This window comes from Dasypus novemcinctus, chromosome Y (assembly GCF_030445035.2).
Source record: "Dasypus novemcinctus isolate mDasNov1 chromosome Y, mDasNov1.1.hap2, whole genome shotgun sequence".
Classification (NCBI taxonomy): Eukaryota; Metazoa; Chordata; class Mammalia; order Cingulata; family Dasypodidae; genus Dasypus; species Dasypus novemcinctus.
The window spans coordinates 22886477-22893684 of record NC_092216.1 but is presented as its reverse complement, the minus strand read 5'-3'; the positions used below and the strand labels follow the sequence as shown (position 1 = coordinate 22893684).

Genomic DNA, 7208 nt, shown 5'->3' with positions numbered 1-7208 from the left:
GCCCTTATGCACAACTGAGCAGAGTCTTAGAGACAGATAAAGCAGATACAACCCCCAGGTATTGGTTCCTTTGAGGGCTAAAGAGACCCATGGGAGTTATGGTCATGGAGAAGGGGTTAACTACCAGGTCAGATGGCCCCTCTTTGGAAATGGTGTTTATGTGTGATGAATCTGGACTCAGATGGGATCTCTCTTCATAAGACTTTCATGCTGATGTGCTGGAGTTGCAGTTAGTGTTGGGGTTTAAGATATATTTAGGGGATTTGAATCTCTGGACTGACAATGTGATAGCCAGGTCCTGAGCCTCAACAGACTCCAGCACCTACAATCTAATTCATTGGACTCACCACACTCAGCTAAGATGGAGTTGAAGAAGGACAACCACCACACCATGGAGCCTAGAGTGATTACAACTGAAAGTGGGAGGATTGCATCCAGTATCCATGTGGAATCTGAGCCTCCTCCTGACATAGAGGTGCAATGGACACAACCAATCCAATGTCCACATAGAAAAGGTGGCATTGGATTGGGAAAAGTGGACATGGTGGCTGATGGGTACGGGGAAAGGCAGGAAAAGATGAGATGTGGAGGTGTCTTTGGGACATGGAGCTGCCCTGGATGGTACTTCAGGGGCAATCACCGGACATTGTAAATCCTCACAGGGCCCACTGGATGGAATGGGGGAGAGTATGGGCCATGATGTGGACCATTGACCATGAGGTGCAAAGGTGCCCAAAGATGTACTTACCAAATGCAATGGATGTGTCATGATGATAGGAATGAGTGTTGCTAGGGGGGGGAGAGGTGGGGTGGGGGTGGTGGGGTTGAATGGGACCTCATATTATATATTTTTTTAATGTAATATTATTACAAAGTCAATAAAACAAAATCTTTGTCAATCATTTATCAAGGCTAGTGGAAGCGTTTTGAGCCTGGAATCCCTACATAACCTGGAGGCTTTAACATAATGAGCTCTTTCAGCACTGGGTATGACCTGTCAGCTTCTACATTCTCTCCTGATGGGAGAGTTTTTCAAGTTGAATATGCTATGAAGGCTGTGGAAAATAGTAGTACAGCTATTGGAATCAGATGTAAAGATGGTGTTGTCTTCGGTGAAGAAAATTAGTCCTTTCTAAACTTTATGAAGAAGGTTCCAACAAACGTCTTTTTAATGTTGATCGGCATGTAGGAATGGCGATAGCAGGTTTGTTGGCAGATGCTCGTTCTTTAGCAGACATAGCAAGAGAAGAAGCTTGCAACTTTAGATCTAGCTTTGGCTGTAACATTCCACTCTAACATCTTGCAGATAGAGTGGCCATGTATGTTCATGCCTATACACTGTACAGTGCTGCTAGACCTTTTGGATGCAGTTTCATGTTAGGGTCTTACATTGTGAAGGATGGTGCACAACTCCACATGATCCATCGGGTGTTTCATGTGGTTATTGGGGCTGTGCCATTGGTAAAGCCGGGCAAGCTGCAAAGACAGAAATTGAAAAGCTTCAGATGAAAGAAATGACCTGCCATGACATTGTTATAGAAATTGCAAAAATAATTTACATAGTACATGATGAAGTTAAAGATAAAGCATTTGAACTAGAGCTCAGCTGCATTGGTGAATTATGTAAAGGAAGACATGAAATTGTTCCAAAAGATATAAGGGAAGAAGCAGAGAAATATGCTAAGGAATCTTTGAAGGAAGAAGATGAATCTGATGATGATGATATGTAACATTTACATCTGCTTCTGTTTTAAATTTCTATATAGTCCCATGTAAACTATTTAGCCCAATGGATTATTATATACCCAGTAACAAATTGTCATTAAATTTTTGTCTTATAATCATTGATGTTTGCTTAATATCTGCTTAACAAAATTAGTGTGGGCAATTGAAAACCCAGTACTCAGAATTAAAATGTCTGCTTAAACAATCCTTAGAGGTTGTTGGATCATATGAATTTAAAACTGCAGTCCACTAATGTAGAAGCTAAAAATAACCTGCTGGGCTGTTGTTGCCTAGTTTTGTATTTAAATGATGTTGGTTATCCTCCTCTATTAAACTTTAGGTGTAATTTAGAAAAACAGATCCTACAACATGTGAGTCAAGAATGTTTCTCTTTTCCTTTATTGTCATAAGGAGGAATGGATTTAAGAATTAAAGATCCTAATCTGTCACTTAAAAAAAAATCACATATCCGGTAAAGGTTTAATATCCAAGATATACAAAGAAATTATACAACTCAAGAGTAAAAAGATAAACTTCCTGATTAAAAAATGGGCAAAAAACTTGAAAAGAAAATTGTCCAAAGAAGAAATACAAATGGTGAAGAAACACATGAAAAAATGTTTTTCATTAGAGTTAGGGAAATGCAAATCAGAACTACATGAGATATCATTTCACAGCTATTACACTGGCCACTCTTAAAGTTGGAAAACTAAATGCTGGAGAGGATATGGAGAGATGGAAACACTTATTCACTGTTAGTGGGAATACAAAATGGTACAGCCATTGTGCAGGAATGACTAGCACCTCCTAAGGAAGTTGAATATTGACCTAGCATGTTAGCTGACAATATCATTACTATGTATGTGCTTGGAATAACTGAGAGCAGAGACACTAACAGACATCTGGACATTGAAATTCACAGTGGCATTATTCATAATTGCCAAAACTTATAAGCAACCTGGGTGTCCATCAACTGATGAATAGATAAACAAACTGTAGTATATATACATAATGCAATATTATGCAGCTGTAAGAGGAAATGAAGTTGTGAAGAATAGGACAGCATGGATGAACCTAGAGGACATTATGTTGAATGAAGTAAGCCAGACACAAAAAGACAAATACTGTATGATTGTGCTATTATGAAGTAAATATAAAATATAAACTCATGAAGTTAATAATTAGAATATAAGTCACCAGAAAAGAAAATGAGTGTAGGGAATGGAAAGCTAAGGGTTAATGTGTGCATCACTGGTAAAAAGATTATTTGTAAATCTTTGAAAATGAATAGAAGCACTTCATCGTGTTTGTAATTAGCTGAGCTATATATGGGTATGACACTGGTTGAAAGGGCAAGTCTAAAGTCATGTACATTACTAGAAGGAAAGCTAAAAACTGTACCATGGGACTTTATAAGACAGTGAAACCTCACGTAAAGCATGAATTTGGGTGATATTGCATATATAAGACCGTTTTTGCAAAATAAGAATACAAGTATACAGAGAGAAAGAAAAAGAATAGCAGCTTTGTACAGCAGGGGAAATAGAGAGAGATTTAGAGGGGATGAGTTTTTTGGGGGTTGTGTTTATTATTATTATTATTGGAATAATGAAAGTGCTCTAAAATGACTGAAGTAATGAATGCACAAATATGTGATTAAATGGAATACCATCGATCAGTTTGGAACAATTTATGCTTTATTAATATGTGTCAATAAAATGGATTTGTTTAAAACAGTGCTAAAAAAAAGAAATAATAATGAATTTTAGTCTTCAGAGGACAACATGGAGAAAGTGCAGGTCAAGCCAACTAGTGGGAAAATACTTTTGCAATCCATATATCCAAGAAAGGACTCATAGTCTTAATATAGAAATAATCTTTACAATTTAATAAGAAAGGCAGAGAGCCCAGTAGAAAGATGGAGAAAACACTTGAAAAGGCCCTTCATAAAAGTGTATTAACAAGTGACCAATTAATGTATGAAATAAAGAATCTTCTTCAGTCACAAGGCTTGTTCTTCATCTATGTTTTTTGGAGGCACCAGGAACCGAACGTGGGATCTCCCTTGTGGGAAGCAGTTGCTCAATCACTTGAGCCACATACACTGCCCCCTCACTTTTTAAAAAATTATATATTTCCTCCAGGGATTCTTGCTTTTAGTCCACAGAGATCCAGTGCATCTGGGTTCCTACTTAATCTCAAGGATCCAGAAATTTCCTGGTACAAAGAATTCAATCAAAAATTATTTATTGAATTAATAAAGGATACAAAATGTTTGCAAAATTTTATGAGATTTTAAAATTTTAATTGTATGATAAATTCAATCAAAGTGAACTGGGCATGACCCACAGAATGAAGCCTGGCCAGCTTTAGCAGCTGTGTAATCAGAGTATCCCTTGAAATATAATTCTGATTAGGTTTATGAACTGTTTCTCCCTGTATAATGGGAAGACAAATAAAGGAGATATTTAACCAAAAAAGAACAAGATGAAGAGTACAGAACTTTAGTAGAAAAGCCAAATGCTGCTTTCCTGTGGAACTTATCTTGGAATTTAGTTGGCTTCACTCCTGTGGTTTCAGTTCTGGCTATATTTCCATCTAATTATTATGAGCCAGCTCAACTCCATTCCCATTTTATAAGTCCTGTCAATTTCCAGACTTTTCAAAAAATCAAAACAATATTTCAAAATCTTTAAATGTATTATTGTCTACTTTTATTATACATTACTTTATCTCTCTTTTGCATTCTTGCCAACCTTCTGCATAGAACAGCATTTACACTTTCTATCTCTTGCTGCACAAAAGTGAATCCTTGTCTGGTGTGAACGAGAGTCAGTTAAATGACACTGGGATTTCTAAGAAGATAAAAAGATTCCTTAACAAAGATAGGAGAACAGTCCCCAAATCTATCCCTCTGAACTGGAGAAAACTTCAGTGTTTTATAACATTGAAACAAAGACAGGCAGATTTAGATAATGAGGTTAGGGATAGTTTAATCTCTAGTAGGTCCATACTGATTGCACACGTAGCTCATTTGAAGTTTAACTTTTAGGCTATTGCACATATTAGACACAGGCCAACTTTGATCAGAACTCACTAGGTCACCTCTGGGCTGAATTGTATTTCTTCATTAATAAATATTGAAGTCTGAGTCAGGAGTATCAGACTCCAGGGTTGCAGAAAAAGATAAAGGCATACATGCTGGGTCAGTCACAAATTATCCTGTTACTTGCTAATTAAAGGGAAAAAGTTATGCACTTATAAAACATATAATCATCATCAAAGAAACAAGTCATAAGGGGTAAAGTTCAGTGAGTTACAACAGTTCCAAATCATTTCTTCTGCCAACATTACAATATGTCAGAAGGTTAAAAAGCATTTAAAGAATGATTAGCAACTATAATAATATTTGTTAGCTCATGATTACAATTCCCCCCTTTTCTTTGTCCATTCCTCAGTCTTGAGGAATATCTGGGCAATGAATGCTTGAACTTCTTCATGCTGAAAAGGGGCATTGGCATTATGGGCTAGAGAGATGAAACTGCTTTGCTTACATATGGGTGTCTTCCTGAGTTGCAGGTTGTCTTCTTGGAGGGCCTGGAACCCCTGGGTTTCAGGACTCAGCTGGAACAAGAACAATCCAAGGCTTTAGTCTCTGAGAAGTAATAAGTAAATTGAAAAATACAGGTTTAAATAAAAAAAGTAGGATTATGATCAAGGAATTTATAAATGAATATAATCAGGTCTGAGGGGGGTTGATTTCATATGATTTTGTAGCTTGGTTATGGTGTTTGGATTCCTAAGGGCCCTTAGGAGCACTTCTGTTTGAGGCTTTGCCTACTGTGGCAGTTTGTGATATTTATATCTGACTGAGACCTCATGAATGACATTTTGACACTACTTGAAATCTCTTAGCTATAGAATCTTATTCTTTTATTTCTTTTCTCCATTATGATCAAGATCATTCTCTGAAAGCATTTCTGATCCCAAGGTGCCAGGGAGGCTTATTCCTGGGAGTCATGTCCCACATAGGAGAGAAGGTAGTGAATTTATCTGCAGAGTTTGGCTTAGGGTTAAGCCATATTGAGTAACAAGGAGGTTTTCTGGCTGTGTCTGTTAGGCATCAATTAAAATTAAGCCTAGTTTTTTGTGTTTTTTTTTAAGGCAGTACTAGGGTTGAACCAAGGATTTGTACCTGGGTAGCAGGTACCACTGAACCACGGAATTACACCTGCTCTCTAGACTTAGTTTTGTCTTTACAAAAATAAGGTTTATAATTGCAAGCTTCTAGACTGAAGTCTTGGCTCATTAACATATTTTCTTTTATGAGGCAATGTTCATCACTGTTAGACACTCTTCCCATAGCTTTCCCTGTTATAAGTTTAAATGAGGACAATCTTCTTACTAACAGGAGTGGATGTTAGATTTGGATCTTGTAAAGGTTTTTTTTTTAAAAAAAACTTACAGTTTCAGTAAGATTGAGAGAATAGCAGGAATTCCTCAGATGGGGACATTTACAGTTCTATGCTTTCCCTTTCTATTCCCATAAGTAATTTCACAAACACTTTTTCATTTTATACCTAAACACTTTGAAATGCATCACAGTATTACTGAAACCTGTACAGAATATTAAGGTCTCATCTGTTATTTTAGATTCTGTGTCAAATAAAGCTGAGTTAGTTGTCTAAATAAACAGATCTGATAGATTCAATCAGATATTGTACAATAGAAAGTTTAGATTTTTGATAAAATAGTCCTTCTGTCCTTGATCTCATATAGAAATTAGAATTCCAATATATAGATAATATCACCTTGTACACTGAAATATTACTCACTTTAATCTTTAACCATATCAGCCCCATTCACCTCTTTGATTGAATTTGGATCCTTTCTGTAGCTTCTTTAAGAGTTGTATGGAGTTGACTTTTGAGAATTAATGCTGCTTTTCAGCACCTTCAGAGCTAGATAATTTTAACACTGAGTCTCAGGTGTCACACAGACACCTAAGTTTTTAGGGAACTACAAATTATGCACAAAGAACAAAGTATTTCAGAATATGAAAATAACAAAGTCAAGAAACTAGCTGCAAGAGAATACAATCTAGGCTTTAATTTACTTATTTTTAAAATATAATAAACTTTATTTAAAAAGAGGCTTTAGATTACAGAAAAGTTACATCAGAAGTATAAGGGATTCCTATATATCCTACACTGTCCCCTCCCCCATCTTCCCCTTTTTAAAATATCTTACAATTTGGTGGTAGTTTTGTTAAAATTAATGAGTAAATATTGAAGCATTGTATATTAGTCAGGATTCTCTAGGTAAACAAAACTGGCAGGAGATATCTGTAAATAGTATGAATTTTTATAATATTGTCTCACATGACTGTGGAAATGCACAAGTCCAAATTCCATAAGGCAGCCTGCAAATCAGGGCCTCCAGTGGAAGTCCTTGAAGAGGTCTCAAGGAGACACTGACTGTCT

General features: G+C 36.3%; 1 pseudogene; it reads left to right on the top strand.

Moving 5' to 3' along the window:
- The first annotated feature begins 967 nt into the window (after positions 1 to 967).
- LOC139438362 (proteasome subunit alpha type-3 pseudogene) lies at positions 968 to 1841 on the top strand (annotated as a pseudogene).
- Positions 1842 to 7208: the final 5367 nt, after the last annotated feature.